This window comes from Pseudorca crassidens, chromosome 15, assembly GCF_039906515.1.
Source record: "Pseudorca crassidens isolate mPseCra1 chromosome 15, mPseCra1.hap1, whole genome shotgun sequence".
NCBI classification, from domain to species: domain Eukaryota; kingdom Metazoa; phylum Chordata; class Mammalia; order Artiodactyla; family Delphinidae; genus Pseudorca; species Pseudorca crassidens.
This window is the reverse complement of record NC_090310.1, coordinates 14,352,787-14,368,774: the sequence shown is the minus strand read 5'-3', so window position 1 is coordinate 14,368,774 and position 15,988 is coordinate 14,352,787. Positions and strand designations below refer to the sequence as shown.

The 15,988-nt window shown below is 41.9% G+C and overlaps 1 protein-coding gene across 4 annotated transcripts in view; it reads left to right on the top strand.

Moving 5' to 3' along the window:
* Positions 1–3,941: 3,941 nt before the first annotated feature.
* TMEM248 (transmembrane protein 248) overlaps positions 3,942–15,988 on the top strand; it is a 32,220-nt gene continuing 20,173 nt past the window's right edge. Inside the window, exon 1 of one of the 4 annotated variants that reach the window (XM_067705977.1) lies at positions 3,942–4,054. The gene's annotated coding sequence lies outside the window, so the exon portion shown is untranslated. Of the gene's footprint in view, positions 4,055–4,091; positions 4,343–4,652; positions 5,116–15,988 lie in introns of those variants that run through there. The other 3 variants (XM_067705976.1, XM_067705978.1, XM_067705979.1) reach the window with 3 other exon arrangements.

The window sequence follows — 15,988 nt, the reverse complement described above, 5'->3', positions numbered from 1 at the left end:
TATACAATACCATGGTTGTTTAGTCATCAGAAAACAGGAAAAAATTATTCTCATAGTATAAAAACAAAAGCTCCAAACCACTGCATGACACAGAATTGTAATAATACACATTAGCTCTTAAAGGGAGAAGTTTGTTTTAAAAGTGACACAGCTGTCTCTGAACAGGGTTTCCCAGGCAACCTCTTGGTGGTTGCCAATACAGAATGCCACCTCTAGGGGTGGAATCACCCTCTTGGAAGGTTCTGAGGCCTGCCCCTCTTTAAAAGAATAATGAGTTGTGTGCAGGGATAGGTATCTGGTTTAAATTTCCTCTACAGAAGTACGCACCTGCTGCATGGTTTCCCTGCCAGAAGAAAACTGCTTGTTCCCTTAATAAAAAGTCAATGAAGCTGAAAGAAATCTAGTTTCTTGGATTTGGAGTGGCAGCCAGAAGACTGGTAAGCATTCTTAAATATAGAGGAATCTCCTCTAAGCACTAAGAAGAGTCTGTCGTCAGAAATAACCTGAAATTCTGGTGGCATCTGCTCTGGGTGGTGGACAGGCGGGATGCAGGAGGAGTCTGGTCATTTTCTCCTGATTTGGAAAGTGAGGGGGTGATGCACACGGTCACTATTTCAAGTGGAAACTTTCGCTTAGTACTTTGTAAATAAGAGTGACTCATTCTGAAATGAGCCCTTTCTGTGTGTTTAAGTGAACCAGTCAGCAGGGGGCTGGACGAGGTAGTCTGTGGAAGGGTCTTCCTTTAAACCGTATTAATTCTCTGCCCTAAATGTAGGTGGAGTCCAGGCTACATATATAGAACAGTGCTGGTGGGACTGTAAAAAGGCACATGTCCTGGACTTTACCTTCAGCCTATTTACAACCCAGTAGAAATAGGAAGCTGTAAAAATATGAAAAGTCAAATAGCTCAAGACTTAAATGAGTGTAAGATACACCAAAAGTGACAAAGCACTTTTAAATGTGGATTTAACTGCCCAGTGGAGTAATTATAGCACCTCACATGTATTCAGCTGTTACGTACAAGGTACCCTTAAGCAAACCTGTAAAATGTATTACTTCTTGAATGTGTCTAATAAACCTAGTCTAGCGGGAATAATAATAGGTAGCCTTAATTAGTGCTTAATACGGTGCTAGGCACTGTGCTAAGTGCTTCACCTAGAACAATACATTTAATCTTCTCAGGTACCCTGCGGGGAAGTATTACTATTACCCTGAGACACGAAAAGGAAGCTGATGCACAGAGATGTGTCTTGCCCGAGATCACAGAGCTGCAGTGGGAAGCCAGGATTCAAATCCAGGCCTCTAGCTCCAAAGCCCCACTCTTTTTAGTTTAGTTTTTTTTTTTTTTTTAACTTTTTATTGTGGTAACAACACTTAACGTGAGATCTATCCTTTCAACGTGAGATTTATCCTCCGAACAATTTTTTGTTAAATTTTGTACGTGATTGTTGACTCTAGGTAGTGTTGCACAGCAGATCTCTGGAGCTTATTCTTCATCTTGCTTAACTGAAACTTTACGCCTATTGATGAATAACTCCCTATCTCCCATTTCCCCAGCCCCTGGTAACCTCCGTTTCCCATCTTCGATTTTATGAATTTGGCTCTTTTAGGTACCACCTGGAGGTAGAATCAGGCAGTACATGTCTTTTTGTGTCTGGCTTATTTCATTTAGCATAATGTCCTTAAGGTCCATCCATGTCCCATATTGCAGAACTTCCCTTTTTTAAAAAAAATATTTTTTAATTTTTAATTTATTTTATTGAAGTATAGTTGATTTACAGTGTTGTGTTAATTTCTACTATACAGCAAAGCGATTCAGTAATACATACATATATATATATATATACATTCTTTTTCATATTCTTTTCCATTATGGTTTATCACAGGATATTGAATATAGTTCCTCGGGCTATATAGTAGGACCTTGTAGTTTATCTGTTTTATATATAATAGCTTGCACAGAATTTCCTTATTTTTTTAAGGCTGAGTAGCATTCCATCGTTTGTATACACATTTTCTTTATTCATTCATTTGTCGGTGGACATTTAGGTTGTTTCCACATCTCAGCGATTGTGAATAGTACTGCAGTGAACACGGCAGTGCAGATATCTCTTCAGTATCCTGATTCTATTTTTTTAATATGTATACCCAGAAGTGCTGGATTACATGGTGGGTCTCTTTTTAATTCTTTGGAACCACCATACTGTTTTTCATAGCAGCCACCCCGTTTTACACCCGCAGAGTTCCCACTTCAAAGCACCGTTTTATACCAACTCTCCCCAGAGAACTGAGAAGGGCGAGGATGGTAGGCATTGGTGCTTTAGACCTTGGGCTTCAGGAAGATAATGAGATTTGAAGAGTTTTTATTAGAGAAAAGTTGAAGAGGAGAGAATTTTTTAAGTGGGACATGGCTGAAGGTTCTTAGTTATTAGGCAATTAGGATTACAGCATTTCAAGCTGTAATATTTGATTCATGTTTTAAGAGAATTTGTCACTTTCAACCATAAATTTCCAGTCGACCATGGGATGCAGCCTTGAGTTTCTCACAGCCTAAAGCAGGGGTCAGAAAATATGGCCGGCAGCCAAATCTGGCCCACCACCTGCTTTTGTAAATAAAGTTTTATTAGAACACAGCCACTCCCATTCATTCTGTTGCTTTCATGCTGCATGGCAGAGATGAACAGTTACAAGAGAGACCCCACGGCCCGTAAAGCCTAGTATATATATATATATATATAGAGAGAGAGAGAGAGAGAGAGAGAGAGAGAGAGAGAGAGAGGGAGAGAGAGAGACTGTGGCCTCTCCCATTGTGGAGCACAGGCTCCAGATGCGCAGGCTCAGCGGCCATGGCTCATGGGCCTAGCCGCTCTGCGGCATGTGGGATCTTCCCGGACCGGGGCACGAACCCGTGTCACCTGCATCGGCAGGTGGACTCTCAACGACTGCACCACCAGGGAAGCCCCTGTTTTATATATAGTAGTGTGTATATGTCGATCCCAATCTCCCAATTTATCCCTCCTCCCCGTTTTTTGTTTTTCTTAGCTATCTAGTAGATACAAAATTAAAATTTTAACTTACACATAAAATATAAACAGTAACTTAAATTCATTAAATAGCTGTGTACCCATGAGACTTTTTAAGATAGGGAACATTTCCCTTACCTTTGAAGTGCCCTGTGTGCCCCTCCCCAATTCCATCATTTTAACACTTAACATGAAGTTTGTGCATCTTTTCTCATGGTGCTTGTCAGAGTTCTACCAATTATGTATGCATCTCTAAACAATATGTCCATGAGATTAGCATGTTTTGGAATTTTATATAATGGAATTATGCTGCAATGAATCCTTTTTTGATTTGCTCCCTGAGGTTGCGCCCCCTTGTGTGTCAGCTGTTTTCAGTTATTTTCACAGCTCTTTTGTATTTGATTATTTATGAATATACCTAAGTCTAGGTTTACATTTGACTGTATGGGCGTTTTTTTTTCCCCTCAGTTCTTCGTGTGTACAAATAGTGACGCTATCAACATTATTTGGTTTACTTGTGCATATACGCAAGTGTTTCTCCAGGGTCACACATATTCTCCAGAGATGATGTGTATCTTCAAGTTTACTGGACAATGCCAAATTTATTTTACAAAATTATTTTAAATCATTTTACAAAATTATTTCATAATTTTGATTGTACCAAGCGATACTTTCATCAGCAGTGATTAATACAGGAGCAGAGAAACACACAGACACACACGCACACATCTTGCACTCACACCAGACACTAAACTCGCGCACAGATTCAGAGATCCACGTATGTGCACCAGCCACGGCTTTGTACATGATACACACTGACACACACATCCACAAACGTGCACCACGCACGCACACTCTCACAACATTCCACTCACAAAGACACACAAAACGACGTCCCGCTCTCAACGCCCGCACGCACGCAGCCCACGTACTCACGCGCAAGCCCCCTCACGTGACCCAGCCAGGAGGCGTGGTCTCCGCCACCCGCGACTGAGGAGTCTTGTCCCGGCCGCGCCGCCGTCGGACGCCAGGTGTCGGGGGTTAAGGTGGTGTTGGCGGTGGTGTTTTTTTCTACCCGGAAACTACGACTGCCGGACCCGGACACCAACCCGTGTCGCGGCGGCGCGAGCCCGACTGGCTTCTGGTCTTCGCGTCGGCCCCGCGGAGCCGGTCGCTGCCCCCGGCGCGGCGGGGAGGATGGTACCGAGCGGCCCCGGGCCCGCCGCGCGCCGCTGCGAGTGAGCTCCGAGCGGCCGCGGGCGTCCGGCGAGCAGCTGGCCCGGCCGGGCCCGGGGCGCGCCGCTGCCCACCGGGGCGGGGTGAGCCGGGGCGGGCGGCCCGGGGTTGGGGCTCGGCCGCGGCTGACCCGTGGCCGGGAGGGGACGAGCTGGCCGGGTTTCTTCCTCACGTCTCGGGCTCCAGCCCCTGCCCCAGCCGCCGGTGGGAGTTGGCCCGGGTCTGGCCTGCTCTGTGGCCTCGGCCTGGTCGCCCGCCACTGGTGTTTGTCCACTCGCGTCCCCGGAGCCGGAGTTCCCTGGCCGCCCTCAAGATGGTGGGGCTTCTCACGTCTGGAGCAGAGGCCTGGATAATTTGGGTTTGGCACTGGGAACGTGTTGGTAGTTTGCCGTTTTTGAGTTTGGGTTGTGTTTGCGTTACTCCTCCGTTTGCAAAGGATACATATCTCAGAAAGAAGATGGGAGGGAGAGACTTGCGTATGTGCCGACACTTGAAATGAAATAGTGGTATTTTTTGTGTCAAGCTTGCTAAGTTTCCAGAGGTGGGGTGGATTATCATCTTCACTCATATTTTAATAAACTAAATTGTGTGGCGTCAAGATAATGTAGCGGCACGTAGTTGTACTTCCCTTGATAGGCACCACCCGGAATAAATCTACGCCTGTTGTGCTGTTTTGAATTGTGCAAACACCATAACCGGTGGACAGCTGGTGAGGGGGCCTTTGTTGAAAAATCCGACGTCTGTAGTTTAATTCTCAACTAGCAGATGACAGCCTTGGCAGAGTGTTGAATGATGAGCTTCTTTGCGGTCTGCTTGAAAGCAGGAAAGCTCCTGAATTGCTACTTTCCTGTGTCAGGTGAGCCCGCTCTGGGAGGTGGCGGGAGGCAGAACTCCAGGGTTGGTGATGACTGTTGGTTTGTCCCTATAGCCCTCGTTTTGGTCAGCTTGGAATCTGAGCGTTTGTATCCCATGTGTAGATGAATGCTCCATCAGTGCTTGCTGGTGTGCGCACCTTCCTGCTCCCTCATTTCATTTCAGGATTCTCAAAGGATATGGACCTGTTGTGCAGTCATACTTCATGACTCCAAGCCTATTTACTCTCTGGGAGTAAGGAGGCAGTGGGTTGACTTACTAGTAAAGGTCCGGGAAGAATTTCTGTGACCTAATTGAGATGGACTGGAATCATGGCTGCCACTGGCCTCTGGGTACTAAGGTCACAGATGCTGATTGAGCGCACCTGCTTTTTGGGGCCATAGCTGTAGCTACTGCAGGGAAGTGAGACACACGTAAGTGCAAATACAGTTTCTGCCCGCAGGGAACTTAATTAGAGAAGGCAGTAGGCTGTAAGATGTGGCAGGACTTAAGTGTCATATGGAGGGACCAGCTATTAAGGATTTTCTTCTGATTAGGATCAGAAAAGGCTTCATAAAGGAAGTAACTTTTGAGGTGGACCTCGAAGGATTGGGAGGATTTGGGTCATTCAGAATTAGCTGGGAAGTGAAAAAGCTCGGGCCAGTTGGTGGAAGGGCACTTAGGAACTGGGCAGTAGATGCCTGGAAGTATTGACAGAGGCAGCTGGTTAAGGGTTAAGTGCTTTTCTAAGACAGAAAACACGTGCTACCTAATCTGGCTTCTGGTGGATTTCTGGGTTCTAGAGAATTGTTTTCATTTGGTGAGTTTGTCTTGTTCTGTTAAACAGCCAATGACACAAAGCAGTGCTTAACTTACTTTAAAGACAATGAAAAAGAGGCTGATTGTAATTCCTGTCTGGTGTTAACAATCAGGAAATTAAATTTGCTGTGTGCAATTTGTTTCAGTGCCTGTGTTTAGTGTGCAGGAGCGCAGCTCTAGTACCATCTCTGCTACTCTGGCTGCAGCCAAGTGTCAAATGGCAGGCTCTTAGCCGTCTCCTGAGGGTTTTTAATGACATCTAGTTCGCTTCACAGAGATGCTGTTTGTTTCTATTACTCAGTTGTTGAAGAACCTTTGAAGCTGTTAAAACGGGATGCCATGTAATCACCCTGGAACATTATGATTAGTCCTAGGACCACGCTGGCCTCAACTCTAGCTTTTCTCTAAACGTGCTCAGGACCGTGTTAACTTTTCCATGCTTCTTTTTGACTCTTCTTCCCTCTCTACCCACTGCTCTGTCTCCTCCTTGTTATAGACAAATGTCTGAGAAAGGGTGGTCCTAATAGGCATGGCAGATCTATGGGATGTTTTTGTCAAATAATATTGCCATGTAAGAGGGCTTTAGAATTAAAATTTTTTTTTCACCACGACATTCCAATTAAAATGAAAAAAGAAATGGAGGAAAGATGGGGTTTTTAGCAAATGGAATTTCCGTGGAGTTCTTCTGATAAACATAGAAATCCTTAAATTATCTTTTCCATACAGAAAATAAATTTGACCAGAGGTCTACAGCTCGTTCTGTGTATAATTATATACCTAAGTGTAGTCCTGGGGACTATAGAACAATGTTTGGTGATGATAGTTTGCAAAGCGCTGTCATTTGTCATTTGGACTTTTGTGCTGTTTGTTTAAAAATGCTGTTTTCAGAACATCTCCCAGTCTTTACACTGAGTTTGGATGTTATAGTTTCATATTGAGCTTTTAGTGTTCGTTTAATCTTGTCATCACTCATGATTTGTTTTCTTAAGTATCTGTTAATTAAACCCCAGATCATTACATCTTAATATGGGGATACTTTTAATTTGGTTTTTAAGTAGGTCAGCAATTTAAAAAAAATTAACAAAAAAGAGATAAATTTCTTTCAATTTCGGGACTAAGATGAACTTATTTGTTAAAAGGAGAGAGGGAGCATGTTGGAAGTTCCCGCGATTTTATATCATGATTTTGAAAATGGAGCGATGTATTAATTAGTTGTAAGTGAGTAGAAATACAGCCAAAGTCTGAATTTTGGAAATAAGTCCAAATTTCATGGAAATGAGTCCGTGAAATTATTATCTGCCCATGTTGTTCCTTTTCCTCTCGTCTTTGAGTACCGATGTTGCCTAAAATGCACGTTTAGCAACTAAAACTTTATGCTTTCTGTCATAATTTCTCTTCTGATCATTTAAACTTGTTGAGTGAAACAAGTTTTTGAAAGTCTCTCTGCACTGTGAGTTGTATTCGATTAACAAACAAGAAACCATTGGCAGGAGATTCCACTTGTCTTTGCTTTATACCCTGATGAGGGTGCTGAGGTGGGAGTTGCCTTACTGAAGAGATGGGAAATAAGGTAACCTCAGAAAAATCCATTTTAGTTGTGCTTCTCTTGAAGTCGGTGACTAAAATACACTGTCCATGGCATGTGAATCTTTTTTTCCTGTCTGGCATTGGACTTGAAACCTACTTATCAGTCCTGGTATTGTGATTGATGGCCCAGCTTGGGGTCAGATGAATTAAGTCAGAGTCTTAATTACTTACTGCCACTTTTTTGTAGTATAACCTTGTATAAATTACTTAACCTCTTTTGACTCAGTTTCCTCTTCGGTAAAATGAGGATAGTAATATCTACTTAGTGTTGTGAGGATTAGAACATATGACGTATGTAAAGCACTTGGCATGGGGCCTGGCCCACAGCACATTTTAAATGGTGGCTATTAAAAATGATACTCTTTTCTTAGCCCCTAATGAGAGAGGTTTCTGCTTACATCACTATTGATATTTTAATTACAAAATTGTATGGATGCTTTTCAGTGTTTATCTCATTTGATGGGGTCGACTCTTTATTTAGACTAATAACGTTTACTGGGAGGCAGTAGAGCACTTAGTGGTTAATGCACGGGCTCTGGAGGCCAACTGCATTTGAATCCAGGTTCGCTTAGGACCTTGGGCAGCTTAGGTAACTTCCTTATGCCTGAATTTGCTCATCTCTAAAATGCAGATGTTGTGAGGACCATATGAAACATGTGCAGAACTCTTAGAACAGCGTGCCTCGTTCACAAAAGTGGGCGGTAATGTAAGACATTACTGGTAAGCACCTTCCCAGTGCCAGGCCCTGCCCGAGGTAGGAGGGTGCAGAAACGGTGTCACGGAGATGAGAGGGCATGGGAGCAGGACACATTTGGGGTTCAGTTTGGCTGAAGGAGGCCGTGGGCTGGAGCAAAAGCTGCTGTTGAGAGACACTGCAGCGATGGGCGTGACAGGGCTGGTGATGGGTAACTGTTCAGTTGTAGGAGAGAGAGTCCAGAATGGGTGCCGGGGTCCCTGGGTAGAAAGCTCTGTTTTTCTTTATAAGGAGGAGCTGATTTGGGGATATTGGATGAGTTTTGGCCTTGATGGTTCAGGAGCCTGTGGGTCATCTGCGTGGAGTGTTGGGTAGGTAGATGTTTCCATCTGGAGTGAGGGGGTGGGTGAAATTGACAGGAAGCTGAGAATGAGTGTGTCCACCTTGAGCAGAGGCCCAGCCGGAGCCCACGGGGAGCCCCAACTTTTGAAGAATAGTGAGAAGGAAATGTGGCCAGACAAGTGAGAGGGTGGCCAGGAGAGTGAGGTCCCGGAAGCCAGAAGGTGGTGTGGCCCTCGGTGTGACCCATACTTTGGCTTTAGCATTGCGACCTTAGTGGAGACTTGAAGTTCTCTTTCGACTTTGTTGCTCCGCGTTTGCCTCTTTGAGGGTCTTTTCCATCTACATTCGCTGTGTGGTGGGGGAGGGAGGGTGGTTTCTCCTCAGTGCTGGATAGTTGGGTGTTGAGATCGCCCAGGGTCTCTCTGATACCAGCCCGTGTCCTCATCTCTGCTGAGTCTTGGATAATCCGGCATCGCATCCATTAACGTTCTTTATTAGGCTCAGAGTTTACAGTCCCAGCCTTAAAGCCCTTTGAACATCTCAAACATCACAGGACATTTGAGAAATGCTACTTTAATTCTTACATTCAAAATGGGCCTCTCCCACATCAAGGTGAGTTCCTACTATTCTCTCTTAGCACAAGACCAGTGTATTTCCTGCAGTGGGTATTAGAGGAAGCTTGCCTCTCTCATCCTCCCCTCTCAGTCCCCCTGTGGTGTTCTTCTACCACTTCTCTGACTCCTAGTCTCTTCAGAACTTTGAAAAGGGCATGACTTTATAGGAGAGCTTTAAGGAATTTCTCATTTAGTCTAAGGTGGAAAATCCAGTTTAATAAGATGAATGGTGGTTTTGTTGTTCATGTGAAGTGAACTTTTTCATCTGGGTCACAAGTAGTGGTTTAGTGTATCTTAAAATAAGTTAGGAACTATTTAGGAAATATCATCTGGGAATGTGGAATCCCCATCCTGTCCAGAGATTCTAGTTTTAAACTTAGACAGGTCACCATGTGGTACACTTTAAAGTTTGTGGGCTCTGGAGAGAGGGAGAGAGACACACGAAGGACTCATGTATCTGGCATAATGAATGTTAATTTACTTCCTTTCTAATAAAATATTATAATCAAGTTGCAAAATTATACATTTCTGCCTTCACTGGTCCCTTGGGAGGCCTTCCTCTTTTACTGGCTTCTTTTCTGCTTACAGATATGTTTGTTTCCTCACTTCTCGTGACCCCACTGTCCCTCCTGCCTCCCATTTGAACCAGTGATGTTCCGCTGTTGCCTCTGTTTCCCCTTCCCTGTTATCATCTCCTTACTGTCTGACTTCCGCCCCCTGCCAGAGTGAGGTTTCGGAGGCCACCGGTGATCTTGCCAGGTGGAGAACTGTGATTAGGCAAGCACAGTTTCACCTGAGTACTTTTTATAGCACAGAGGGGCCTAGAGACCCTTTCTTTGTACTCCTCACACTTGGTCACTTCCCAGCAATATTTGGCTGATACCTCTTCCTTCTTGAAACTCTTCTCCGCTGCCTTGCAGGACCCCTCCCCGTCCTAGGCACCCTTTTGGCTCGTGGTTACCCCCACACCCTCGCAACATCTGCCCTAATGGGGGCACCTGCGCTTGTCTGGAGAAGCTGTGTGCACCTCCTGACCCGGGAGCGTGCAGCGCTGGGTTATCTGGAGGAGTCTAGTCAGTGTTCTTTCTCATTTTATTTTTGGTTTCTCACAGATCCAAGTACAAATCACTGCAAGTTAAGCTTTGCCTTTCTTTAGCACCAGGACGTATTAAAGGACTGTCCTGTTTTGTTTTGTTTTTTTTCTAGGTGGGTTTAAGAAATCACTCTTTTTTTTTTTCCCCTGTATATTGTCTTTATTAATGAAGAAAATGAATGGAATTAAGATTTAATGAAGTTTTATTTGGGCCACAAGGCCAGCAGGATCAATGGCAGATTATTTATAAATTTTATTGTTAGAAATTACTGCAGAGGAAATACATATTCATGATGGAAACGTTAAAAAAAGAAAAGACATATGTAATCTCACCAGCTAGAGATAACCATCCCTGTTTACATTTGAAGGTACGTTATGTATTTTTTTGCCATGTGAGTGCTTGTGTAGCTCTCATACATTAAAAACCTGAAATAGCCTCATTTTGTATATTTTAGGTCCTGTGTTTTTTAACAGCTACATAGTTTTCCTACTGATGATATATTATACTTGAACCATTTCCCTACTATTGTTGGATATCTAGTTTTCCAGTTTTTACTATTTTATACACTCCTGAGATAACTATCTTAGTAGTTAAGTCTTTGTTTTCAGCAGTGGGTGTCTTCTCAGGTGAACTTTTTAGAGGCAGAATCACAGAAGTAAGAGTGCGCTAAGTGTTAGTGCTCTTGGTATGTATGGCCAGGTTGGTCTCTAGAAAGTTTGTAATAGCCTCCCCTCCCCTTTTTAGGATCTCCTAACTTGTGGGTTGCTTGAATTAACTCTAGGATAATCTTAGTACTGCCTTTTGCTTACTTGAATTGCAACCTGATGTTTAATGTTGTCATTGAACTAGTCTCGGAGCTCTAGGTACTGAGTCGATGGACTTCAGTCGTGTGCTCTCACACACGTGTGAAATTGACTTTTGGCCGTGTTCTGTGTACCTTAAATCCCTAGACTTTCCAGAGAGGCAGCTTCACAGCCCTGGTCGTTTCTTATCTTTATCCTGGTGAAAGTCTCCAATTGGAGTTGGGATGAATGAATATAGGGGATGGAGGTTGGATAGTGTGATTTCTCTCCATCCACTTTTCTTCTCCCCATGGAGCTTGACTTATTTTTTAATTAAAAGTGACATTCACTGTTGAGAAGATTACAGAAATTTTCTTGTAATTCTTTGCAGGGGAAATAACATTTGTTTAGCCCTTGTTAATTTCATATTTGAAAACACTTGTAAATGGTGGAAAGGAATTTTAAGTTTATGAAATATTTGGACTTTTAATAGTTTTACTAAAAAAAAAAATGCTTTTACTTTTTGAGTAAATACAATTGGCCACCTCTAGAACTTTCTCTAATTAAATTGGCTTATGTTGACATTGCTTGCTAATTTGTGGGTATTTATGTTGAGATATATATATGTATATATATGTTTAAATTCTAGTGTGACATGGTTTTAACGACCATTAGTTTTATCTAGAAGGGAATTTAATTCAGATTTTTTTGCTTTTCTAAATGTTTCATAATTGTAGTTCCATTTGGTGAATAGTTCCTATTTATTTTATATATGATTCAGATTTTGTTGTCTTTCTTAATAAATGGAACTGTAATTTACTGTTGATGTTTTTGTTTCTGAAGCCTATTAATCTTTTTTATTTTATTTTTTAATTGAAGTATAGTCGATATACAATATTAGTTTCAGGTGTACAACATAGTGATTCAGTACTTTATAGATTATACTCCATTTAAAGTTCTTATAAAATATTGGCTGTATCCCCTGTGCTGTACGTTACATCTTTGTAGCTTGTTTATACATAGTGGTTTGTACCTCTTAACCCCCTACTGCTATCTTGCCCCGCCCCCCTTCCCTCTCCCCACTGGTAACCACTAGTTTGTTCACTATATCTGTGAGTCTGTTTCTGTTTTGTTATATTTGTTTGCTTCATTTTTCAGGTTCCACATATAAGTGATAACATACAGTATTTGTCTTTCTCTGTCTATTTCACTAAGCATAATACCTTCCAGGTCCATCCATGTTGTTGCAAGTGGCAAGATTCATTCTTTTTTTATGGCTGAGTAATATTCCATTGTATATATGGAATATCTTCTTTATTCGTTCATCTGTTGATAGAAATTTAGGACACATGTTGCTTCCATGTCCTGGCTATTGTAAATAGTGCTAATATGAACATTGGGTTGCATGTATTTTTTTGAATTATTGTTTTCATTTTCTTCAGATATATACCAGAAGTGGAATTGCTAGATCATATTGGTAGTTCTATTTTGTTTTTTGAGGAACTTCCATACTGTTTTCCATAGTGACTACACCAATTTACACATTCCCACCAACAGTGTACTAGGGTTCAGTTTTTTCCACATCCTTGTCAGCATTTTTTTTTATTCTTATTTATTTGGCTACATCGGGTCTTAGTTGTGGCACGTGGGATCTTTCACTGTGGCGTGTTGGCTCTTTGCTGTGGTGCATGGGCTTCTCTCTAGTTGTGGCACACAGGCTCCAGAGCGCGTGAGCTCAGTAGTTGTGGCACGCAGGCTCTCTGGTCGTGGCGTGCCGGCTCTAGAGCGTGCGGGCTTGGTTGCCCCGCGACATGTGGGATCTTCCCCGTCTAGGGATCAGACCCGCATCCCCTACATTGGAAGGCGGATTCTTAACCACTGGACTACCAGGGAAGTTCCCATCCTTGCCAGCATTTGTTATTTGAATCCTATTTAATGAATAGAGAATTCCTGTTGCTCAACATCCTTGCCAGTGTTTGGTATTGTCAGTGTGCTGGGTTTTGGCCTTTCTAATAAGTGTGTCATGGTATCTTGTTTTAATTTGCATTTCCCGATGACATATGATTTGGGAGCATCTTTTCATATGCTTATTTGCCATCTGAAAATCTTCTTTGTTTAAGTGTCTGTTAAAGCTCTTTGGCTAATTTTTAAAATGTGTTATTTATTTTCTTATTGTTGAGTTTTAATAGTTCTTTGTATGTTTTGGAGAACAGTCCTTTATCAGATGTCTTTTGCAAATATTTGCTCCCAGTCTGTGCTTATTTTCTCATTCTCTTAACTGTCTTTTGTAGAGCAGAAATTCTTAATTTTAATGAAGTCCAGCTTACCACTTCTTTCATGGGTGGTGCCTTTGGTGACCTCATCTAAAAAGTCATCACCGAACTCAAGGTTTTCTCCAATATTACCTTCTAGGAGTTTTATAGTTTTGCATTTTACAGTCAGGTCTGTGATCCATTTTGAGTTCTTTTTTGAGAGTGTAAGGTCTGTGTCTAGATTTATTTTTTTGCATGTGGATGTCCAGTTGTTCCAGCACCATTTGTTGAAAGACTTGTCTTTTGCTTCTTTGTCAAAGATCACCTGACTATATTTATGTTGGTCTATTTCTGGGCTCTCTATTCTGTTTCTTTGATGTATATGTCTGTTCTTTTGCCAGTCAAAACCACACTGTCTTGATTATTGTAGCTTTATAGTAAGTCTTGATGTCAAATACAGTCATTCCTCCTACTTCGTTCTTCTCCTTCAGTATTGACTATTCTGGTTCTTTTATCTCTCCGTATAAACTTAAGAAGAAGTTTGTTGATATCCACAAAATAACGTGCTGGGATTTTGATTGGGATTGTGTTGAACTTGTAGGGCAAGTTGGGAGGAACTAACATCTTGACATGTTGGGTTGTTGTATCCATGAACATGAAGTATTTCTCCATTTATTTAGTTCTTTGATTTTGTTCATGAGAGTTTTGTAGTTTTCCTCATATAGATCTTGTACACATTTGTTAGATTTATACTTAAGTATTTTATGGGGGAAGTGCTAATATAAATGATATTGTGTTTTTAGTTTCAAATTCAACTTGTTCCTTGCTAGTATATAGGAAAGCAGTTGGCTTTTGTATATTAGCCTTGTATCCTGCAATCCTTGCTGAAATTGCTTTCTAGATTATTTTTTAGTTTAAGTCTGGATTCATTGATTCATTCATTTAATGAACTTGCATTTTTAAATCACCTATTTTGTGTCTAGATATTGATAATATAGAGACGATAAGATATACCTGCCCTTGAGAGGCTTACAGCTTGGTTGGGAAGATAGATGTATACACAGGCAGCTGCAGTAAGGTGTTTCATTCTGTGTGAGAAATGTTTGGAGTATAGTGGGGGCATAAAAGTGAAAGTGGTCACTTCTCCCTGAGGGGCTGGTGGGGGAGGGAAAAGTTTCATAGAGTAGGTAACCCTTCAGCTGAGCCTTGAAAGAGGGGAGTTGAAGTAGTAAGATGTGGTTCGTGATGGTCAGGAGGACCAGTGGACTCAAAGGCCTGAAGCTGTAATATTGTCTAATATGTTCTGGGAATTGCAAGCAGTTAGTCAAACCATTGAGAAGTAGACAAGACCTAGTTTGTGGTGGACTGCCATTGCAAGGAGCTTGGACTTTATCCCTAGGTCATTTGGAGCTCTGAGCTAGTTAAGCAGTAACGTGATTAGATTTGCATTTGGAAAAATCACTCTTGACAGCATGTGAAGATGGATTATTTGACTGATAGCAGGAAGATCCAATTGAGACTCTTAGCGATAGTTGCACAAGAAGATGATGAGGGCCTGAACTAAGGGGAGTAGCAGAGGAGTGTGGAATGGAAGAGTCAGAAGTAAGCGATGTTAAAGAAATAGAATCTTGGACTACCCTGGTGGCGCAGTGGCTAAGAATCCGCCTGCCAATGCAGGGGACACGGGTTCGAGCCCTGGTCTGGGAAGATCCCATATGCCATAGAGCAACTAAACCCGTGTGCCACAACTACTGAGCCTGTGCTGTAGAGCCTGCGAGCCACATCTACTGAAGTCCATGCACCTAGATCCCGTGCTCCACAACAAGAGAAGCCACGGCAATGAGAAGCCCACGCACCACAACAAAGAGTAGCCCCTGCTCGCTGCAACTAGAGAAAGCCCACGCACAGCAACGAAGACCCAACGCAGACAAAAATAAAAAATATAAATAAATAAATTTATTTAAAAAAATAGAATCTTTAGCACTTAGTAGTTACTTGGATATGGGGCAGAAGTAGTCTAGGATGTTTTCCAAAGTTCTAGATTGAGATGGGGAATACAGGAGGAAGAGTCAGATTAGGCAGGAATGCAGATTAGTTCAGTTTTGGACATGTTGTAGAATATATAAGGATGTTCAATGGGCACTTGGATATAGAGGTCATAGGGCTGTAGAGACATGTAGAGGACTGATACAGTGATCAGTCTCTGTCATCTTTACAAGAAGATAGGGCAAAGTGGGTAGATGCGAGATGCATTTTGGAAAGAAAATCAAGATTTGCTGATGGATTAGATTGATACTAATGGTGAGGGAAAGTAATGCAGCTAAAGAAGGAGTATGTTGAGGGAAGTTTGTATTTTGAAATGCTTCTATTAAAAAAGAACAAAAAAATCCGAGATAAGATTCCAACTGAAGAGGTTAGAAAAACCAAACTGAGTTAACCCAAAGAAGGCAGATGGAGAAAAATAATTTTTTTAAATGTAGAAATTACTGAAAAAGAAAAAAAAAGAAGTTATCTGGATATACTCTATAAAACCAAATACTGGCTTTTTGAAAACACAAATACAATACAGCTCTGGTAAAACTGATTACAAGGAGAGAGGAGAAAACAAAAACATCTGTAATGAAAAAGAACATGACTACAAGTAAAAATTGAACAAATAACAAGATAATACTGTGCCAGAAATCTTAAAAAAA